Raw genomic sequence first — 23,625 nt, forward strand, 5'->3', positions numbered from 1 at the left:
GAAGTTATCCCTACAAAACCATATGGTCTGGCTATGCTCCATCTTCACCACAGAAAGTATCTAAATCATGCACAATCCCGGTGAAAATCAAGAAATTGTTTCACACTTTTTATGTTCTCAAACTTTTTCAACTCTCACGCAATACATGAGTGTGAGCCATGGATATAACACTATAGGTGGAATAGAATGTGGTGGAGGTTGCAAAAAGAAAGGAAGAAGATAGTCTCACATCAACTAGGCATATCTACGGGTTATGGAGATGCCCATCAATAGATATTAATGTGAGTGAGTAGGGATTGCCATGCAAAAAATGCACTAGAGCTATAAGTGTATGAAAGCTCAAAAAGAAAACTAAGTGGTTGTGCAGAAGATGTAATCCCACTAGTTATATGAAAGTGACAAAATAGGAGACTCTCTATGAAGAACATGGTGCTACTTTGAAGCACAAGTGTGGAAATGTATAGTAGCATTGTCCCTTCTCTCTTTCTCTCATTTTTTTCTTTGTTTTTTCTTTTCTTTTTTTTCTCTTTTTTTGGTTGGCTTCTTTCGCCCCTTTTATTTTTTATGGGCTTCGCTAGCCTCTTTTATTTTTTGTAAAGTCTAGAGACTCATCCCAACTTGTGAGGGAATCATAGTTTTCATCATCCTTTTCTCACACCGGACAATGCTCTAATAATGCAAATCATCACACTTTTAATTACTTACAATTCAAAGGTTACAACTCGATAACTTAGAATAAAGTATGACTCTGCAAGCAATATGGAAGTGATGGTGCATGTCATAAAAACGGGACGGTGGTATTGCATGGCAATATATCTCGGAATGTCTATGAAAATGCCATAAAAGGTAGGTATGGTGGATGCTTTAAGGAAAATATATGGTGGTTGTTTTGAGGAAGGTGGGTTTAATGTACCGGCAAAAGGTGCGCGGTACTAGAGAGGCTAGCAAAGGTGGAAGGGTGAGAGTGTGTATAATCCATGAAATCAACATTAGTCATAAAAAACTCACATACTTATTTCAAAACCCATTAGTTATCGAAGCAGACTATTAGACGGATGCTCCTAGGAGAAGGGTTGGTAGGATTTAACCATCGTGCGATCCCGACCTCCATATAAAGGTTGACAATCATTAAACAAGTCATGCTCCGACTTCATCACATAACGGTTCACCATACGTGCATGCTACAGGAATCACGAGCTTCAACACAAGTATTTTTTCTAATTCACAATCACTTACTAGCATGACTATCATATCACCATCCTCACATCTCAAAACTATATGCAAGGAATCAAACTTTTCATCATATTCAATGCACTTAATATGAAAGTTTTTATTATATCCCTCTTGGATGCCTATTATATTAGGACTAAATTCATAACCTAAACCAATTACCATGATGTTTTGTCACATCCTTGACCCCTTAAGCAAGTTAGTCTTGTGCTCATGTCTTCTTTGCATTTGCATCTAAGAAGTTTCAACAAAAACAAGATAGTGGCAAAGGAAAAACTCAAAACCCTAGCTACTACTTTAAATAAAGGAAATCTCAAAGTAGTCGAAATCAATGAACCCAATGGCCTCAAGAAATGTTCAAACTTTCTGATAAATCATGAAAGTAAATGAGCATTGGAGAAAACTATTTTCTTGACACTTTAAGCATTTTAAATAAATGCAAAAAGCTACTGGTTTCAAGTTTTAAATTTCAAATCAGAAACTATAAATTTTCAAAAATGTTGAGAACTTTGGAAATGGTTGGGAATATTATAACAAATATTCAGGTGTGTTTAAATTAGTTTTTGCATTTTGTTTTGGAGCTGAAATAAATAGCAAAATATTGAAGAAGCTAAAACAGAAACAAAAATAGAAAAAAAATGGGAAACTCTTACCTGTCGCCTAGCCTGGCCCGGCCCATCCCAGCTCCTGTCGTCTCCCTCGCGCCACTAGAAGCAGGAGGTGGCCGCCGCCTCCTCCGGCGCGGCCACGCACCTGTGCGCCTGCCTGGCCGCCGCCTCGTGCTGGCAAGGCCAGGGATAAGCTCCCCGAGGCCTCACCTATCCATTCCCAGCGTCGGCTCTCTCCCTCCTCCCGGATCTCTTCCTCCTCCCTGCTGCCGCCATTGGAGCCGAGCAAAGCTCGAGCTGCCCGTGCCCCTAGCCGTAGGATCCCCTCTCAGAGCACGCCGTTAGCTCCGCCTCGTCGGTCTGGTCCTCCCTGCAGAAGTCGAAGCCACCCCGAGCGCTGCAACTCCCGCGGCACCATCGTCTTCCACCTCCGGCCGCCGGACCTCTCCCGTCGATTCGTCGCCCCCAGGCCTTCCCCGAGCCGTCTAAGCCCTGCTCTGCACTCCCCGTGAGCATGCGGTCATTTCCCCTAAGTTTTCCCCGTCGATCCCCTCCTCTAGCTCTAGTTTCACCGGAGCCCGACGAGGACCGCCGCTGCCGCTCGTCGCCGGTAGCCCTCCGATGATCAGCTCGTCCTTTCGAGGGCACCAGCAGCTTCAGGTCGACGTGTAGATGATGTAGGAGCTAAGAACCGAGCGTAGTTCCCTCTGAATCAAAGACCCTGATGACGCCCGAGCCTTGGCCGCCACCAAGCTCGTCGCCGGCGTCATCTCCGGCCAGATCAGCCCCGGCTAAGTGCAGAAATGGAGCTGCGGGAGATGTGCAGTTCTTCTGGTGCTCTCCGCGCAGCATTTGGCCCCCTGTGCGCCGTTTCCGAGCCCCTCCGTCGTGCTGGTGGTCGCCGGAGGCTCCCCTCCAGCGAGGACGACCTCGCCGCCGGTGAATCTCGGCTGGCCTGAGCCACTGACCGGTGGGCCAGCCTCTGGCACGTTTAAAGTTAATAAAAATAAATCAAATAAGTTAATCAGTCACTGACATGTGGGTCCAGTAAGGTTAATCAGTTAATTAAGTTTAAACTTAATCTAAATTTGACCAGAGAGACTGACCAGTGGGTCCCACTGGTCAGGTTTGACTTTCAACGGCCAGATGGACTTGCTGATGTCATGCTGATGCAATAAAAGTATTTTCCAGTATAAAAAATTTCCAGAAATGTTTAAAACTTCCAAAATTCATAGAAATTAATCTGTAACTCCAATGAAAATAATTTATATATGAAAAAGTATCAAAACAATTCAAGGATTCTGATTATGCTATTTTCAACTATGTTTGAAAAAGTTACAGAACCCTAACATGTAGAATAAGGAATAATTCAACTCTTATAATTACTTTATAAATGGAATTTGGAAAATATTCAAATTTCAATTTGAATGCCATGATCACACACTGTCCTAGTTACAAATCAGTACCATAACATGACATTTCATGCATGCTAACATCAAGTTGATCTGAGCATCAGGTCGAATCAATTAAAACGGTATCCGAGAATACCCCGTTTGAATTGATATTCGAATGTGATTCAAATCAACTCTAAACCTAATACATATTGATTATAATAACTTATCACCTTGCATTCTCATGCCATGCTCATGCATCATTTTGATTGCATATGATTGTTATTGAATGTTGCCATTCATTTCGGTAGGCTCCGCACCCCCGGATTCCACCGAATATCCGTCTGACGGATATCGTTCCTCCTCTGAGCAACAAGGCAAGCAACCCCTTTGATCATCCCGATAAATCCCATGTTCTTGCTCCTGCACCTAATTATTGCATTAAGATCAAATGCTTCAACTGCTTTTGCCATGATAGTTGAACCCACTTCCTTTGCATGACCTAACCTTGTCACAGTAAATAGCTGAACCTTGCAACCTAGCATACCTGATAGTTGCTTGAGCTATGATGTGCCTTATCCTGCTATGCATGCTATGCTTAGAGTTGTGTATGGTCTGTCATCTGGGAGATGAACAGAATTGTGAGAATATGTTAGGGGAGCAAAGGTTGTGTGTTGAACTTGATTTGGTAAAGGTACCGGTGAAAGGCTGTGTAGGAGTACATGACGGGTTGTTTCATTGGAACCGTCCTTAGGAACTGAGTTCCGTGTATGTAATCCAAGACTAGATACTACCACATGCTGGGCCCTGAAATATGACCCCACTCGGCCTATTAATCGCGTAGTACTCGGTCCAAGAGTTGCAAGTAGTTTCTGGTGTTTATAGTAATGCTGGAGGCCGTGCATGATGCTGACCTGAGAGGTGGGCCGTGATGCGGTAGGCAGTGGCATGGTGTACCAAGTGGCACCCGGATGGTGGGCTTGGGAACCCTGCGCACATTGTTTGAGGCCGTGGCGGAAACCTTGGCCGGACTTTCGTACGGGTTACTCTCAGATAGGCGATAAACCTGGACTAGGTACTAGTGTGATTAACGGTCGTGGCCGACTCCCTCGCTGGGCTTCCGCTTGAAGGTTGCCGAGGTGCATGACGTGCACATGGCGATAAGTGGCGAGAGCGTGTGTGACGAAGTACACCCCTGCAGGGTTATGATCTATTCGAATAGCCGCGTCCGCGGATATGGACTACTTGGAGACATATGTTGTTCATAGATAACCTCAATGGCTACTCATAAAATTGTCAAGATAAGCGTGAGTGTCGTGGATGGCATTTCCGTATGGAGACGGAATGATTCCACGATAGTGTATTGTTGTGGTGTTAGTGGACTCGCGTGCGAGAAATCAAGTTGTAAAAATTATTTTAAAAATGCAAGTTGTCTAGCCACGAGTCAAATGCTGGCTTTCCGCATGAAACCCCACAATACCTTTTGATACCTTGCATGAGTAGTTAGTTGTCCTAAAGTCTTGCTGAGTACTTTCGTACTCATGTTTGCTTAATACATGTTGCAGAGGTTGCTAATGACCCTAATGGAGGGTTCTTCGTAGACATCGACGACGACGAGTAGCTGGTGTCCCAGCTACGATCTGGCCCTACGTTGGATCTGTAGTATAGTCAGGCCATATGCCTTCTAGTTGCCCTGTCTGTACTCAGACAGTTTAAACTCTTCCGATGGCTTGTAACTGAATGACTGCTATTATGGGTCATGAGACCCTTAATGTGTAATATTATGTGTGTGGCTCTTCCGAGCCTCTTAAATAAAGGTTGTATGTTTATGGTTATGTTGTGATGCCATCGATGTATCTATGCATATCGGTATGCCATGCGTACGTGTGTCATACTTGATATGTATGGGGTTCGATTACCTAGTCGTGAACTTTAGTAGCACTCCTTACAAAGAAATGCCCCTTTGTGATCCAATGAGCCTTGGTAGTTCGCTACTGCTCCGGACACATTGGTTGACCGGCATGTGTCCTTCTTAGCTGCTGTGTCTGTCCCCTTTGGGGAAATGTCACGCGATGTAATGGAGTCCTTGTAGCTTGCTACGACTCGTCTACATTCGCTGATGACCGACACCTGCTTTGTTGGGTCATGTATGCCTATCCTTGTGCGGTACTGCCACTTTGGTTTATGACTAGACATGTTGATCCGGGTTCTTTGACATTGGAATGCTAGCGACACTGTTGCATACGCGAGTCAAAAGACGCAAACGGTCCCGGCTAAGGTAAGGCTGCAGCCGAGGAGTTAACCGTGCGTGAGACCGCAAAGGGATGCGATGTGTTACAGGCTAGATTCCTATGGCTTAGGATCGGGGTCCCGACAGCGTTCGTATCAGAGCCTGACTGACTGTAGGATTACTGAGCCAAACTGGTCGAAGTTGAGTCTAGAATTGCTTTAGTTATGTATAAGGGAATTGTTTGTGGAAGGGAACGTAAGACTCTTGTTCTCTTCTCAAGTTATTCTATTTTGGTCATCCTCGTCTTTTCTGCGGGAATTAAGGACTAGGTTACTCATCTTCTCCTAGGCTCGTGTTTCTGATCGGTAGATTATAGGACTACGGGTCAAGAGATATTGGTTTTCTTTTATTCCTAGGAAGCAGGAAGTAAGTTGATGATCAGAGAGTTGAACTTGATAGTTGAGTGGTTACGCTATTCCATTTTGGGTTGTCTCAAAATTTGTTTTTGAGCATTTACAGCCGTTATGCTGCCCAATTTTGTATTCGGAGCTCTAATGCTTTTGCATTACTCTCTATTTACAGATGCCTGGCCGTCCTTCTCGTCAGGTGGTACGTCTGACCAGGTGCATTGATGTGCCGGGTCATACGGCCATGCTGGTCAGGGTGATGTCGGTGTGCGGTTACCGCTGGTACCCCGAGTACACAGTAGAGGAACAGTACCGAGACTTCAACCAGAGCCAGTACATCTGCACTGTTAGGGTATTTCCAGACTACCCTGGAGCTGAGGAGCCAATCCATTGGTCCTATGGGTTGGGGGTCACTGTTGACATGGCAGTACAGGATGCTGCCTACTCAATGCTGACCATTATGAGAGCGAGACATGCACTGCTGCAGAATTCAGAGTTCTGTTATGTTCCGGCCTCTCAGCCTGGTGAAGAGGGATACCTCAGTGGAGTCCATTTTTATTCTTCTATGGAGGATCCACTACTGCAGTCCACTGTTGAGATGCTAGAGAACAGAGACAGGGATGCTCGTGCTCTCCGTATGGAGCTTTATGCTACCCGTGCCCGTCTGTGGACGGCTTTGACGCAGCTGGCACCGGTAGTCCAGACAGGGTATGGAGAGATGGAGATGCTGAACCCTGTTAGGACCCATCTTCCGGCCCACGTTGACTGGCCAGCTATAGGAGGAGTCACACCTCTTCGGGGACCCCTCTTACCACCAGTCAGGGGACCAAGGCCACATCCGTGTCCTTATGGATCCCAGGGATCTCAGGCTAGAGTGTTTCCTGATCCGCAGGTTGAGCTTCCAGGTCATGGAGGCAATCTCTATGAGGTGTTTTATGCGGATGCCTGAGCTGTGAGCGGAAGGATAGTATGGTAGTAGCCGTACGTTCACAGTCCTGCATGACTTGTGAAGTATGCATGTAATGTGAAATGAACTCCGGAGGCCTAGATAAATAATGTATAGGAAGCTTGTAAGCCTCTGATGAGTAGTTTCATAATTTCAGCAGTTTGCTCTTCGGTTAAGGTTGTACTGAACTATGTAAGGGTGTGTATGAACCATGGTGTATATATAGCAGTTGCTTGTTACCATGCTGTTCGGATATTCATTTCCGCATTCCGTGTGTTCAGTACATTCTTAATCCATAGCTAGTATTGATATGATGTTGGTCTAAGCTATGAGTTTGTTTGTCAGGATGGTGTTCACCAGGTTGAACCATGCCCCTGCTCATGAGCAAGGTGAGGGTAGTCAAGCGTCGCAGGAAGACCTGCCTCACCCACCTTCTCTGGTAGAAGTGATGCTTGAGGCAGAAAGAAACAAAAGGGAGACCAACTGACTGCTAGAGCGTATTGAGCAGAATACGGCTCGACAGCCTAGGAATGTTGCAGTGTCCCTCAATGACTTTGTGAAGCTGAATCCTCCAAAGTTTCATCATTCCGTCGATCCCCTCGACGCTGATGACTGGCTGTGCAGCATCTCACGCAAGATTCGCTCTGCGAATGTGTCCGAGGCCGACAAGGTGACCTTTGCGGCATATTTCCTGGAAGGACCCGCCAATCTGTGGTGGGAGAACTTTGAAGCTATGCGTCCCGCTGAACCAGTAGCCACATGGGCAGACTTCAGTGCAGCTTTCCGTCTGCACCATATTCCAGAGGACCTGATGGACAGAAAGAGAGAGGAGTTCTGTACCTTCACTCAGGGCATGTTGTCTGTGGATGCCTATAGCCGCGAGTTTGGTAATCTCGCCCACTATGCAACAGAGGAGGTGTCTACCGACGCCAAGAAGCAAGCAAGATTTCGTAAGGGTCTGAGCCCTGAGCTCCGTCGTGACCTGCGCCTCCATGAGTGTGCAAGCTTTCAAGCCCTGGTCAACAAGGCGATCAGTGCAGAGACTGGTCATACTGACTTCGAAGCCACAAGGAAGCATTCCCGTGACTTTGGCTCGTCTTCTGGTTCCGCGTTTCCAAAACGCACGCTGTGGGTTCCAAACAGTTCTCTGCCACCAAGATACACTCCGAGGCCATCCTACGTGGCGCCTCACACGAATGAGGCCAACCCTCCAGCAAAAGCTTATGGTGGTCCAGCTAGCAATGCTGCACCACGTGCCAACCAGGTGATATGCTATAAGTGTGGAGAACCAGGGCACTATTCCCGTGAGTGTCCTCAGAATGTGGGTGCCAAGCAACCCGGAAAGTCAGTCGGGCAAGGCAAGTCGGGCAAAGCTTATTATGTGAAGCCAACTCCTGCACGTGGCCGTGTGAACTATGTGTCCGCAGAAGAAGCTGCAGAGGATCCCGACGTCATGCTGGGTACGCTTCTTGTTAATCATCACCCAGCGTCCGTTCTCTTTGACACTGGGTCTTCTCATTCCTTCATTTCAGAAAGTTATGCACAGTTGCACAACATGTCTTTTTGTGATATGCCAATCCCATTGGTTGTCCAAACCCCTGGTAGTAAATGGCAAACCTCTAGGATAACCTATGACAATGAACTTCTAGTAGATAGGCTAGTTTTTCTAGCCTCATTGATAGCATTGAAATCTTCAGATATTAATATCATCTTGGGCATGGACTGGATGTCAGCTCACTATGCCAAGATTGATACTCATTCTAGAAATGTCCAGCTTACCCATCCCTCGGGTGAGATAGTAAATGTCTCTACTCGAGTTGCCAAATGCCAACTCTATTCCCTAAATGCCAACCCTCTTCCGGAACTTGAAGACATTCCGGTAGTCCGTGACTTCCCGGATGTTTTTCCAGAGGAACTGCCATGAATTCCACCTGACAGAGATGTAGAGTTTGTGATAGATCTTGTTCCGGGAACTGTCCCCATAGCTAGAAGACCATATAAGATGGCACCCCTGGAGCTAGCCGAACTTAAAAAGCAACTAGATGAGGCCTTGAACAAGGGTTTCATTCGTCCTAGCTCTTCTCCTTGGGCTTGCCCCGTCCTCTTCGTCAAGAAGAAAGACGGAACGGATCGGATGGTTGTAGATTATCGACCAGTTAATTTGGTCACCATAAAGAACAAGTATCCGCTCCCCAGGATCAACGATCTGTACGATCAGCTCGCTGGATCCTCAGTCTTCTCCAAAATGGATTTGAGGTTGGGATACCATCAAATCAAGATTAAGAACGGGGACATTCCAAAAACGGCTTTTGTTACTCGTTATGGCCAATATGAGTACACTGTTATGTCCTTCGGTTTAACCAATGCCCCAGCCACCTTCTCTCGACTGATGAACTCAATCTTCATGGAGTATTTGGATAAATTCGTCGTGCTATACCTCGATGATATTCTCATCTACTCGAAGAATGAACAAGAACATGCCGAGCATCTAAGGCTGGTATTGATGAAACTTTGAGAGCATCGCCTTTATGCCAAATTTTTAAAATGTGAATTCTGGTTACCAGAAGTGACCTATCTAGGCCACGTAATCTCTGGTAAGGGTATTGCTGTCAATCCCAAGAGAGTTCAAGTTGTCCTTGATTGGACTCAACCTGAATCGGTTAAGCAAGTTAGGAGTTTTCTTGGTCTAGCGAGCTATTGTCGCCGCTTCGTCGAGAATTTATCCAAGGTTGCAAAGCCTCTAACTGAACTCCTCAAGAAGGATAAAAAGTTCGAGTGGACACCATAGTGTGAGCATAGTTTTCAGGAACTGAAAAGACGCCTGAATTCCGCACCTGTGTTGCTACCACCAGATTTTTCTAAGGACTTTGTTATCTATTGCGATGCCTCGCGACAAGGATTAGGTTGCATTCTCATGCAAGATCGTCATGTGATCGCATATGCATCTCGACAGTTGCGTCCACATGAGGATAACTATCCCACACATGACCTTCAGCTTGCAGCTGTGGTCCATGCACTAAAAACCTGGCGACATTACCTTCTGGGTAATCGTTGCGAAATATTCACTGATCACCAAAGTCTGAAATATATTTTCACCCAGCCGGATTTGAATCTCAGGCAAAGACGGTGGGTTGAGTTGATCTCGGATTACAACTTAGGGATAACTTACACCCCGGGGAAGGCCAATTTTATGGCCGATGCGCTAAGTCGTAAATCTTATTGTAACAATTTGATGCTACAACAAGGTCAACCACATCTCCATGAGGACTTTCGGAAGTTGAATCTTCATATTGTTCCTCAAGGATTCTTTTCTACCCTGGTGGCGAAGCCTACTCTTAAGGATCAAATTATAGCTGGCCAAAAGCGTGACAAGGGTATATCACGGATCAAGGAGAATATTTTTAGCGGAAACGCTAAAGAATTTTCCATGAACGATCAAGGTGTTGTGTTCTTCCAGAATCGATTAGTGGTTCCTAAGAACCCACATCTAAGGCAGTTAATCCTTAAGGAGGCTCATGATTCTCCTCTCACCATTCATCCCGGTAGTACTAAGATGTATCAGGACCTACGCCAGAGGTTCTGGTGGACTAGGATGAAGAGAGAAATTGCTGAGTTCGTTGCTAACTGCGACGTTTGTCGTCGAGTCAAGGCAGAACATCAAAGGCCTGCTGGCACCCTTCAGCCTTTAGCTATTCCTGAATGGAAATGGGATAAAGTTAGCATGGATTTCATTACCGGATTTCCCAAGACCAAGAAGGGGAATAATGCTATTTTTGTGGTCATTGACCGTCTTTCCAAAGTGGCTCATTTTCTTCCGGTTCGTGAGAGTATCACAGCTAGCCAGCTAGCAGAGTTATATATCTCCCGGATAGTGTCTCTTCATGGTGTTCCCCTGGAGATTAACTTGGACCGTGGAAGTATCTTTACTTCTCGCTTCTGGGAAAGTTTTCAGAATGCCATGGGGACTCAATTATCTTTTAGCACTGCTTTCCATCCCCAATCAAGTGGTCAAGTAGAAAGAGTGAATCAAATCCTAGAAGATATGCTCCGAGCTTGTGTTATTTCGTTCGATATGAATTGGGAGAAGTGTCTTCCATTCGCCGAATTTGCTTATAACAACAGTTATCAATCGAGCTTGGGCAAAGCCCCTTTTGAAGTTCTCTATGGACGAAGATGTCGAACACCTCTAAATTGGTCAGAAACCGGAGAGAGGCAACTCTTTGGCCCGGATATGATCCAGGATGTAGAAGAGCAGGTTCGCATTATTCGTGAAAAGTTGAAAACAGCCCAGTCTCGTCAAAAGAGCCAATATGATCGTCATCATAAGGCTGTGACCTTTGAAGTTGACGAGAAGGCTTACCTTCTTGTTACACCTTTGAAGGGTACCCACCGATTCGGTATCAAGGGAAAATTGGCTCCTCGTTACATTGGTCCTTTTCGCATTCTTGCCAAACGAGGAGAAGTTGCCTACCAGTTGGAACTTCCTCCGCATCTTTCCAAGGTTCATGATGTTTTCCACGTCTCGCAACTCAGGTGTTGCTTTTCGGATCATATCCGTGCAGTGGACCACGAAACGCTTGATCTCCAGGATAACATTTCATACCGAGAATACCCCGTGCATATTCTTGATCAAGCTGAGCGTACCACTCGACGTCGAAACCTCAAGTTTCTTAAAGTTCAATGGTCAAACCATTCTGAAAAGGAGGCAACTTGGGAAAGAGGGGATCGTCTCCGACTTGAATATCTTGCGTTATTCCCGACGACTTCTAAATCTCGGGACGAGATTCTTTTGAGTGGGGGTGAGTTGTCACATCCCTGACCCCTTAAGCAAGTTAGTCTTGTGCTCATGTCTTCTTTGCATTTGCATCTAAGAAGTTTCAACAAAAACAAGATAGTGGCAAAGGAAAAACTCAAAACCCTAGCTACTACTTTAAATAAAGGAAATCTCAAAGTAGTCAAAATCAATGAACCCAAAATGGCCTCAAGAAATGTTCAAACTTTCTGATAAATCATGAAAGTAAATGAGCATTGGAGAAAACTATTTTCTTGACACTTTAAGCATTTTAAATAAATGCAAAAAGCTACTGGTTTCAAGTTTTAAATTTGAAATCAGAAACTATAAATTTTCAAAAATGTTGAAAACTTTGGAAATGGTTGGGAATATTATAACAAATATTCAGGTGTGTTTAAATTAGTTTTTGCATTTTGTTTTGGAGCTGAAATAAATAGCAAAATATTGAAGAAGCTAAAACAGAAAAAAAAATAGAAAAAAATGGGAAACTCTTACCTGTCGCCTAGCCTGGCCCGGCCCATCCCAGCTCCTGTCGTCTCCCTCGCGCCAGTAGGAGCAGGAGGTGGCCGCCGCCTCCTCCGGTGCGGCCACGCACCTGTGCGCCTGCCTGGCCGCCGCCTCGTGCTGGCAAGGCCAGGGATAAGCTCCCCGAGGCCTCACCTATCTATTCCCAGCGTCGGCTCTCTCCCTCCTCCCGGATCTCTTCCTCCTCCCTGCTGCCGCCATTGGAGCCGAGCAAAGCTCGAGCTGCCCGTGCCCCTAGCCATAGGATCCCCTCTCAGAGCACGCCGTTAGCTCCGCCTCGTCGGTCTGGTCCTCCCTGCAGAAGCCGAAGCCACCCCGAGCCGTGCAACGTCCGTGGCGCCATCGTCTTCCACCTCCGGCCGCCGGACCTCTCCCGTCGATTCGTCGCCCCCAGGCCTTCCGCGAGCCGTCTAAGCCCTGCTCTGCACTCCCCGTGAGCATGCGGTCATTTCCCCTAAGTTTTCCCCGTCGATCCCCACCTCTAGCTCTAGTTTCACCGGAGCCCGACGAGGACCGCCGCTGCCGCTCGTCGCCGGTAGCCCTCCGATGATCAGCTCGTCCTTCCGAGGGCACCAGCAGCTTCAGGTCGACGCGTAGATGCTGTAGGAGCTAAGAACCAAGCGTAGTTCCCTCTGAATCAAAGACCCCGATGACGCCCGAGCCTTGGCTGCCGCCAAGCTCGTCGTCGGCGTCATCTCCGGCCAGATCAGCCCCGGCTAAGTGCAGAAATGGAGCTGCGGGACATGTGCAGTTCTTCTGGTGCTCTCCGCGCAGCATTTGGCCCCCTGTGCGCCGTTTTCGAGCCCCTCCGCCGTGCTGGTGGTCGCCGGAGGCTCTCCGCCGGCGAGGACGACCTCGCCGCCGGTGGATCTCGGCTGGGCTGAGCCACTGACCGGTGGGGCCAGCCTCTGGCACGTTTAAAGTTAATAAAAATAAATCAAATAAGTTAATCAGTCACTGACATGTGGGTCCAGTAAGGTTAATCAGTTAATTAAGTTTAAACTTAATCTAAATTTGACCAGAGAGACTGACCAGTGGGTCCCACTGGTCAGGTTTGACTTTCAACGGCCAGATGGACTTGCTGATGTCATGCTGATGCAATAAAAGTATTTTCCAGTATAAAAATAATTCCAGAAATGTTTAAAACTTCCAAAATTCATAGAAATTAATCTGTAACTCCAATGAAAATAATTTATATATGAAAAACTATCAGAGAAATTCAAGGATTCTGATTATGCTATTTTCAACTATGTTTGAAAAAGTTACACAACCCTAACATGTAGAATAAGGAATAATTCAACTCTTATAATTACTTTATAAATGGAATTTGGAAAATATTCAAATTTCAATTTGAATGCCATGATCACACACTGTCCTAGTTACAAATCAGTACCATAACATGACATTTCATGCATGCTAACATCAAGTTGATCTGAGCATCAGGTCGAATCAATTAAAACGGTATCCGAGAATACCCCGTTTGAATTGATATTCGAATGTGATTCAAATCAACTCTAAACCTAATACATATTGATTATAATAACTTATCACCTTGCATTCTCATGCCATGCTCATGCATCATTTTGATTGCATATGATTGTTATTGAATGTTGCCATTCATTTCGGTAGGCTCCGCACCCCCGGATTCCACCGAATATCCGTCTGACGGATATCGTTCCTCCTCTGAGCAACAAGGCAAGCAACCCCTTTGATCATCCCGATAAATCCCATGTTCTTGCTCCTGCACCTAATTATTGCATTAAGATCAAATGCTTCAACTGCTTTTGCCACGATAGTTGAACCCACTTCCTTTGCATGACCTAACCTTGTCACAGTAAATAGCTGAACCTTGCAACCTAGCATACCTGATAGTTGCTTGAGCTATGATGTGCCTTATCCTGCTATGCATGCTATGCTTAGAGTTGTGTATGGTTTGTCATCTGGGAGATGAACAGAATTGTGAGAATATGTTCGGGGAGCAAAGGTTGTGTGTTGAACTTGATTTGGTAAAGGTACCGGTGAAAGGCTATGTAGGAGTACATGGCGGGTTGTTTCATTGGAACCGTCCTTAGGAACTGAGTTCCGTGTATGTAATCCAAGACTAGATACTACCACATGCTGGGCCCTGAAATATGACCCCGCTCGGCCTATTAATCGCGTAGTACTCGGTCCAGGAGTTGCAAGTAGTTTCTGGTGTTTATAGTAATGCTGGAGGCCGTGCATGGTGCTGACCTGAGAGGTGGGCCGTGATGCGGTAGGCAGTGGCACGGTGTACCAAGTGGCACCCGGATGGTGGGCTTGGGAACCCTGCGCACATCGTTTGAGGCCGTGGTGGAAACCTCGGCCGGACTTCCGTACGGGTTACTCTCAGATAGGCGATAAACCTCGACTAGGTACTAGTGTGATTAACGGTCGTGGCCGACTCCCTCGCCGGGCTTCCGCTTGAAGGTTGCCAAGGTGCATGACGTGCACATGGCGATAAGTGGCGAGAGCGTGTGTGACGAAGTACACCCCTGCAGGGTTATGATCTATTCGAATAGCCGCGTCCGTGGATATGGACTACTTGGAGACATATGTTGTTCATAGATAACCTCAATGGCTACTCATAAAATTGTCAAGATAAGCATGAGTGTCGTGGATGGCATTTCCGTATGGAGACGGAATGATTCCATGATAGTGTATTGTTGTGGTGTTAGTGGACTCGCGTGCGAGAAATCAAGTTGTAAAAATTATTTTAAAAATGCAAGTTGTCTAGCCACGAGTCAAATGCTGGCTTTCCGCATGAAACCCCACAATACCTTTTGATACCTTGCATGAGTAGTTAGTTGTCCTAAAGTCTTGCTGAGTACTTTCGTACTCATGTTTGCTTAATACATGTTGCAGAGGTTGCTAATGACCCTAATGGAGGGTTCTTCGTAGACATCGACGACGACGAGTAGCTGGTGTCCCAGCTACGATCTGGCCCTACGTTGGATTTGTAGTATAGTCAGGCCATATGCCTTCTAGTTGCCCTGTCTGTACTCAGACAGTTTAAACTCTTCCGATGGCTTGTAACTGAATGACTGCTATTATGGGTCATGAGACCCTTAATGTGTAATATTATGTGTGTGGCTCTTCCGAGCCTCTTAAATAAAGGTTGTATGTTTATGGTTATGTTGTGATGCCATTGATGTATCTATGCATATCGGTATGCCATGCGTACGAGTGTCATACTTGATATGTATGGGGTTCGATTACCTACTCGTGAACTTTAGTAGCACTCCTTACAAGGAAATGCCCCTTTGTGATCCAATGAGCCTTGGTAGTTCGCTACTGCTCCGGACACATTGGTTGACCGGCATGTGTCCTTCTTAGCTGCAGTGTCTGTCCCCTTTGGGAAATGTCACGCGATGTAATGGAGTCCTTGTAGCTTGCTACGACTCGTCTACATTCGCTGATGACCGACACCTGCTTTGTTGGGTCATGTATGCCTGTCCTTGTGCGGCACTGCCACTTTGGTTTATGACTAGACATGTCGATCCGGGTTCTTTGACATTGGAATGCTAGCGACACTGTTGCATACGCGAGTCAAAAGACGCAAACGGTCCCAGCTGAGGTAAGGCTGCAGCCGAGGAGTTAACCGTGCGTAAGACCGCAAAGGGATGCGATGTGTTACAGGCTAGATTCCTATGGCTTAGGATCGGGGTCCCGACATGTTTAAAGAACTCTCAAAATAATATAAGTGAAGTACAAGAGTTTAATAATTCCACAACACCGCCATGCTCTAAAAGATATAAGTGAAGTACTAGAGCAACATTTCCTAGCTCAAAAGATATAAGTGAAGCATAAAGAGTATTCTAATAAATTCACGATTGAGTGTGTCTCTCTCTCTCAAAATATGTGTGCATCAAGGATGATTCTGGAAAAGTAAAAAGTAAAGACTCATATCATATAAGATGCTCCAAGCAAAACACATATCATATGGTGAATAAAAATATAGCCTCAAGTAAATTTACCAATGGATTGAAGACGAAAGAGGGGATGCCTTGCGGGGCATCCCCAAGCTTAGGCTCTTTGGGATCCTTGAATATGGCTTGGGTTCCTTGGTCATCAGCAAGCTTAGGCTCTTGCCACTCCTTATTCCGTAGTCCATCAAATCTTTACCCAAAACTTAAAAAACTTCACAACACAAAACTCATTAGAAAACTCATGAGATCTATTAGTATAAGAAAGATAAATCACCACTTAGGTACTATTGTGAATTCATTCTTTATTTATACTTATGTAATATTTACTGTATTCTAACTTATCGATGGTTCATACCCCCCCAATACAACCCATAGATTCATCAAAATAAGCAAACAACACAAAGAAAACAGAATATGTGAAAAACAGAACATTCTGTAGCAATCTTTTTACTTCAAATACTTCTATAAAAAATTCTGAAAACTTAGGATGATATGGGAAATTTGTAAACCAATCTTGTGTAAAAAATTCAGATAAAAAGCATGTTCGAGTGAATTTATAAAATTTCTGATCAGAGAGCGAAAGTTTTTTTCCCAGCAAAATCAACTTGCAAGCACCATAGAACATCCCAAAGGTTTTACTTGGCTCAAACACTAATTAAAACAAGAAAACACAATTATTACAGAGGTAATACTATATGGAGCACACAAAAACAGAAACAAAAACAAAAGCAAAACAAATAAAATTGGGTTGCCTCCCAACAAGCGCTATTGTTTACCGCCCCTAGCTAGGCATATATAGTGCAATAGATCTAGGTATTATCATCTTTGGTATGCAATCGATAGGTAGCTCTTATTATTGATTCATAAGGTAATCTTATTTTCTTTCTAGGAAAGTGCTCCATGCCTTTCCTTAATGGGAATTGGAATCTAATATTACCTTCCTTCATGTCAATAATTGCACCAATCATTCTAATGAAGGGTCTACCAAGAATAATAGGACATGTAGGATTGCATTCTATATCAGGAACAATGAAATATACGGGCACATAATTCCTATTAGCAACAATAAGAACATCATTAATCCTTCCCGTAGGTTTCTTAATTGTGGAATTCGCTAGATGCAAATTTAGAGAACAATCATCAAATTCATGGAATCCTAACACATCACATAAAGTTTTTGGAATTGTGGAAACGCTAGCACCCAAATCACACAAAGCATGGCACTCATAACGTTTAATTTTAATTTTAATAGAAGGTTCCCACTCATCATAAAGTTTTCTAGGTATAGAGACCTCCAACTGAAGTTTCTATCAATACGAGCACTCTTCCATAGTATTTATCTCTTCCATAGCATGCACTTTTTTACTAATAGGAGATCTTTCGGTATGCATTGAGAGTAATTTGCCATAATAATATCTAGGAGTTTAGTAGCTTATCCTAATGTGATTTCCATAGAAGTACCACCCGAGGCTGAATCTAAAATATTTCTAGAAGGAAAATTCAATCTCGCATAAAAACTGTATAATCATCCATAAGCTCAAACCATGCACGGGGAAATTCCTAATCATTAATTTCATCCTCTCCCAAGATTGTGCAACATGCTCATGATCAAGTTGCTAAAAATTTATTGTATCGTTCCTAAGAGAGATAATCTTAGCGGGCAGAAAGAGTTGGAATTATGCCCTAGAGGCAATAATAAATAAAGTTATTATTATAATTCCTGTATCAAGATAATCGTTTATTATCCATGCTATAATTATATTGAATGAAGACTTATATACATGTGTGGATACATAGACAAAACACTGTCCCTAGCAAGCCTCTAGTTGGCTAGCCAGTTGATCAAAGATAGTCAGGGTATTCTGATTATGAACAAGGTGTTGTTGCTTGATAACTGGATCACGTCATTAGGAGAATCACGTGATGGACTAGACCCAAACTAATAGACGTAGCATGTTGATCGTGTCATTTTGTTGCTACTGTTTTCTGCGTGTCAAGTATTTGTTCCTATGACCATGAGATCATCTAACTCACTGACACAGGAGGAATGCTTTTTGTGTATCAAACGTCGCAACGTAACTGGGTGACTATAAAGATGCTCTACAGGTATCTCCGAAGGTGTTCGTTGAGTTAGTATGGATCGGGACTGGGATTTGTCACTCCGTGTGACGGAGAGGTATCTCGGGGCCCACTTGGTAATACAACATCACACACAAGCCTTGCAAGCAATGTGACTTAGTGTAAGTTGCGGGATCTTGTATTACAGAACGAGTAAAGAGACTTGCCGGTAAATGAGATTGAAATAGGTATGCGGATACTGACGATCGAATCTCGGGCAAGTAACATACCGAAGGACAAAGGGAATGACATACGGGATTATATGAATCCTTGGAACTGAGGTTCAAACAATAAGATCTTCGTAGAATATGTGGGATCCAATATGGGCATCCAGGTCCCGCTATTGGATATTGACCGAGAAGTCACTCAGGTCATGTCTACATAGTTCTCGAACCCGCAGGGTCTGCACACTTAAGGTTCGACGTTGTTTTATGCGTATTTGAGTTATATGGTTGGTTACTGAATGTTGTTCGGAGTCCCGGATGAGATCACGAACGTCACGAGGGTTTCCGGAATGGTCCGGAAACAAAGAATGATATATAGGATGACCTCATTTGATTACCGGAAGGTTTTCGTAATTACCGGGAATGTACCGGGAATGACGAATGGGTTCCGGGTGTTCACCGGGGGGGGCAACCCACCCCGGGGAAGCCCATAGGCCTTGGGGCTGGCGCACCAGCCCTTAGTGGGCTGGTGGGACAGCCCAAGAAGGCCCTATGCACCATAGGAAGAAAATCAAAGAGAAAAAAAAGAGGAGGTGGGAAAAAGGGGAAGGTCTCCTCCTTCCAAACCTAGTTGGATTCGGTTTGGAAGGGGAGGACTCCCCCCCTTGGCTCGGCCGACCCCCTTGGGGCTCCTTGAGCCCCAAGGCAAGGCCCCCTTCTCCCACCTATATATACGGAGGTTTTAGGGCTGATTTGAGACGACTTTGCCACGGCAGCCCGACCACATATCTCCACGGTTCTACCTCTAGATCGCGTTTCTGCGGAGCTCGGGCGGAGCTCTGCTGAGATTAGATCACCACCAACCCCCGGAGCGCCGTCACGCTGCCAGAGAACTCATCTACCTCTCCGTCTCTCTTGCTGGATCAACAAGGCCGAGATCATCGTCGAGTTGTACGTGTGCTGAACGCGGAGGTGTCGTCCGTTCGGCACTAGATCGTGGGACTGATCGCGGGACGGTTCGCGGGGCGGATCGAGGGACGTGAGGACGTTCCACTACTTCAACCGCGTTCACTAACGCTTCTGCTATGCTATCTACAAGGGTACGTAGATCGAATATCCCCTCTCGTAGATGGACATCACCATGATAGGTCTTCGTGCGCGTAGGAAAATTTTTGTTTCCCATGCGACGTTCCCCAACAGTGGTATCAGAGACAGGTTCATGCGTAGATGTCTTCTCGAGTAGAACACAAAAGTTTTTGTGGGAGGTGATGTGCATTTTGCTGCCCTCCTTAGTCTTTTCTTGATTCCGCGGTATTGTTGGATTGAAGCGGCTTGGACCGACATTACTCATACGCTTACGAGAGACTGGTTTCATCGCTACGAGTAACCCCGTTGCTCAAAGATGACTGGCAAGTGTCAGTTTCTCCAACTTTAGTTGAATCGGATTTGACCGAGGAGGTCCTTGTATAAGGTTAAATAGCAATTCATATATCTCCGTTGTGGTGTTTGCGTAAGTAAGATGCGATCCTACTAGATACCCATGGTCACCACGTAAAACATGCAACAACAAAATTAGAGGACGTCTAACTTGTTTTTGCAGGGTATGCTTGTGATGTGATATGGCCAACGATGTGATGTGATATATTGGATGTATGAGATGATCATGTTGTAATAGATAATATCGACTTGCACGTCGATGGTACGGCAACCGGCAGGAGCCATAGGGTTGTCTTTAAACTAACGTTTGTGCTTGCAGATGCGTTTACTATTTTGCTAGGATGTAACTTTAGTAGTAATAGCATGAGTAGCACGACAACCCCGATGGCGACACGTTGATGGAGATCATGGTGTGGCGCCGGTGACAAGAAGATCGTGCCGGTGCTTTGGTGATGGAGATCAAGGAGCACGTGATGATGGCCATATCATGTAACTTATGAATTGCATGTGATGTTAATCCTTTTATGCACCTTATTTTGCTTAGAACGACAATAGCATTATGAGGTGATCTCTCACTAAAATTTCAAGACGAAATTGTGTTCTCCCCGACTGTGCACCGTTGCTACAGTTCGTCGTTTCGAGACACCACGTGATGATCGGGTGTGATAGACTCAACGTTCACATACAACGGGTGCAAAACAGTTGCACACGCGGAACACTCGGGTTAAGCTTGATGAGCCTAGCATGTGCAGACATGGCCTCGGAACACATGAGACCGAAAGGTCGATCATGAATCATATAGATGATATGATTAGCATAGGGATGCTTACCACTGAAACTATACTCAACTCACGTGATGATCGGACTTGAGCTAGTGTAAGTGGATCATGAACCACTCAAATGACTAGAGAGATGTACTTTTTGAGTGGGAGTTTAGCAAGTAATTTGATTAAGTTCAACTCTAATTATCTTGAACATAGTCTAAGTCCACTTTGAATATATTTGTGTTGTAGATCATGGCTCACGCGACAGTCACCCTGAATTTTAATACGTTCCTAGAGAAAGCTAAGTTGAAAGATGATGGAAGCAACTTTGTAGACTGGGCTCGTAATCTTAAGCTAATCTTACAAGCTGGGAAGAAGGATTATGTCCTTAATGCTGCGCTAGGAGATGAACCACCCGCTACGGCTGACCAAGATGTTCAGAACGCTTGGTTAACACGTAAGGAGGACTACTCAGTAGTTCAATGTGCAGTCTTGTATGGCTTAGAACCGGGACTTCAACGTCGCTTTGAGCGTCATGGAGCATATGAGATGTTCCAGGAGTTGAAGTTTATCTTTCAGAAGAACGCCCGGATCGAGACGTATGAGACCTCCGATAAATTCTATGCTTGCAAGATGGAGGAGAATTCGTCTGTCAGTGAACATGTGCTCAAAATGTCTGGGTACTCAAACCGTCTAGCTGAGCTGGGGATTGAACTCCCGCAAGAGGCTATCACTGACAGAATCCTTCAATCGCGGCCGCCAAGCTATAAAGGCTTTGTGTTGAACTACAACATGCAAGGGATGAACAAGTCACCCGGCGAGTTGTTTGCGATGCTGAAAGTCGCAGAGTCTAAACTCCGTAAAGAGCATCAAGTGTTGATGGTGAATAAGACCACTAGTTTCAAGAGAAACGGCAAAGGCAAGAAGGGTAATTCAAAGAAGAGCGGCAAGCCTGTTGCCAATCCGACGAAGAAACCCAAAGCTGGACCTAAGCCTGAAACAGAGTGCTACTATTGCAAGGGTATGGGTCACTAGAAGCGCAACTGCCCCAAGTATCTGGCTGATAAGAAGACGGCCAAAGAAAAATCAGGTATATTTGATATACATGTTATTGATGTGTACTTAACCGGCTCTCGTAGTAGTGCCTAGGTATTCGATACCGGTTCTGTTGCTCATATTTGCAACTCGAAACAGGAACTGCGGAATAGACGAAGGCTGGCGAAGGATGAAGTGACGATACGCGTAGGAAATGGTTCCAAGGTTGATGCAATCGCCGTCGGCACAGTTTCACTTCAGTTACCATCAGGATTAGTTATGAACTTGAATCATTGTTATTTAGTGCGTGCGTTGAGCATGAACATTATATCTGGATCTTGTTTATTGCGAGACGGTTACTCTTTTAAGTCAGAGAATAATGGTAGTTCTATTTCTATGAGTAACATCTTTTATGGTCATGCACCCAATGTGAGAGGATTGTTCATATTGAATCTTGATAGTGATACACATATACATAACATTGAGACCAAAAGAGTTAGAGTTAACAATGATAGCGCCATATTTTTGTGGCATTGCCGCTTAGGTCATATTGGTGTAAAGCGCATGAAGAAACTCCATGCCGATGGACTTTTGGAGTAACTTGACTTTGATTCACTTGACACGTGCGAACCATGCCTCATTAGCAAGATGACTAAAACTCCGTTCTCCGGAACAATGGAGCGTGCCAGTGACTTGTTGGAAATCATACATACCGACGTGTGCGGTCCGATGAGCATAGAGGCACGCGGCGGATATCGTTATTTTCTCACCTTCACTGACGATTTGAGTAGATATGGTTATGTCTACTTAATGAAGCACAAGTCTGAAACATTTGAAAAGTTCAAGCAATTTCAGAGTGAAGTTGAAAATCATCGTAACAAGAAGATCAAGTTCCTACGGTCTGATCGTGGGGGTGAATATCTGAGTTTCGAGTTTGGTGCTCACTTAAGACAATGTGGAATTGTTTCACAGTTGACACCGCCTGGAACACCACAGCGTAATGGTGTGTCCGAACGTCGTAATCGTACTTTATTAGAGATGGTGAGATCTATGATGTCTCTTACCAATTTGCCGTTATCATTTTGGGGTTATGCATTAGACACAGCTGCATTCACTTTAAATAGGGCACCATCAAAATCTGTTGAGACGACACCATACGAACTATGGTATGGCAAAAGGCCAGAGTTGTCGTTTCTTAAAGTTTGGGGATGTGATGCTTATGTCAAAAAGCTTCAGCCTGAAAAGCTGGAACCCAAAGCGGAAAAGTGCATCTTCATAGGTTACCCAAAAGAGACAGTTGGGTACACCTTCTATCTTAAATCCGAGGGCAAAGTGTTTGTTGCTAAAAATGGAGCTTTTCTCGAGAAGGAGTTTCTCTCGAGAGAATTGAGTGGGAGGAAGATAGAACTTGATGAGGTTGTCGAACCTATCATCCCTCTAGATGGTGGCGCAGGGCAAGGGGAAACCTCTATCGTTGCGACGCCGGTTGAGGAGGAAGTTAATGATGATGATCATGAAACTCCGGTTCAAATTCCTATCGAACCACGCAGGTCGACGAGACCACGTGCTGCTCCAGAGTGGTACGGTAAACCCGTTTTGTCAATCATGTTGTTAGACAACAATGAACCTGCAAATTATGAAGAAGCAATGGTGGGCCCAGATTCCAACAAATGGCTAGAAGCCATGAAGTCCGAGATAGGATCCATGTATGAAAACAAAGTGTGGACTTTGGAAGTACTACCTGAGGGCCGCAAGGCTATTCAGAACAAATGGATCTTTAAGAAGAAGACGGACGCTGGCGGCAATGTGACCGTTTATAAAGCTCGACTTGTGGCAAAGGGTTTTTCACAAGTTCAAGGAGTTGACTACGATGAGACATTCTCACCCGTAGCGATGCTTAAGTCCGTCAGAATCATGTTAGCAATAGCTGCATTTTTCGATTATGAAATCTGGCAGATGGATGTCAAAACGGCGTTCCTTAACGGTTTCCTTAAGGAAGAGTTGTATATGATGCAACCCGAAGGTTTTGTC

This window comes from Hordeum vulgare, chromosome 1H (assembly GCF_904849725.1).
Source record: "Hordeum vulgare subsp. vulgare chromosome 1H, MorexV3_pseudomolecules_assembly, whole genome shotgun sequence".
NCBI classification, from domain to species: Eukaryota; Viridiplantae; Streptophyta; class Magnoliopsida; order Poales; family Poaceae; genus Hordeum; species Hordeum vulgare.